Genomic DNA, 939 nt, shown 5'->3' with positions numbered 1-939 from the left:
GCATGCCTGCCAGCAGACAAGTCAGCAACCAGGAGAATATGTTTCTGGGGCAGTTGCCCAAACTCATCGTCATCGGGTTCATGGATAACAATGCCTTTAGCGAGGATTATGCTAAGAACCCCTTTAATTTTAAACATTATAATATTAATTTTGTGGCCTTCTATATCAATGGAGAACAAACCCTGACAAAACCCCTACAACCAGATTTTGAACAGTAACTGCGTGAGAGAACACGTGCAGCTGGTACAGACAGCCAGTAAACATATGAAAGATCGGGCCCTGATAATCAACCGTGAGGAGTTTGCTTTGGGGTACACCTTATTTGCCTTTGACCTGTCTGTGTGCTGATCATTATTTGCTGATTAAAACCGGGAACCTGAGAGCAGAAATACACTTTGCTGCGGCATTGCCCACCACAGTTAGCATGATGGTGTACGGGGTCTTTGACAACATCATAGAAATAAATCAGAGAAGAAACGTCCTATTTGACTACATGTGAAGACGGACACCGAGCATCTCGCCAAGGTTTTATCCTCAGACCCTTATGCCAAAGAAACTGTCTTAGATGTTTCCCCCTGCAACTGGCTTCCTAAGACTTGACTGTCTCAAGGCCCCTGAGCTTGGTGGTCAACGCACACCCACATAATCAACCTGGTTTCATTTAAAAAATCCTCTGTATACAAAAACTTTATGGGGAGAAGTGGACACGCTGGAGGGCAGGGAACAGCTGCAAGCAGACCTGGACAGGTTGGAAAAGTGGGCAGAAAACAACAGAATGCAGTTCAACAAGGAGAAATGCAAAGTGCTGCACCTAGGGAGGAAAAATGTCCAGCACACCTACTGCCTAGGAAATGACCTGCTGGGTGGCACGAAAGTGGAAAGGGATCTTGGAGTCCTAGTGGACTCCAAGATGAACATGAGTCGGCAGTGTGACGAAGC

This window comes from Alligator sinensis, unplaced genomic scaffold (genome assembly GCF_000455745.1).
Source record: "Alligator sinensis unplaced genomic scaffold, ASM45574v1 scaffold247_1, whole genome shotgun sequence".
Classification (NCBI taxonomy): Eukaryota; Metazoa; Chordata; order Crocodylia; family Alligatoridae; genus Alligator; species Alligator sinensis.
The sequence above is the reverse complement of the archived record's forward strand: the minus strand, read 5'-3'. Positions refer to the sequence as shown.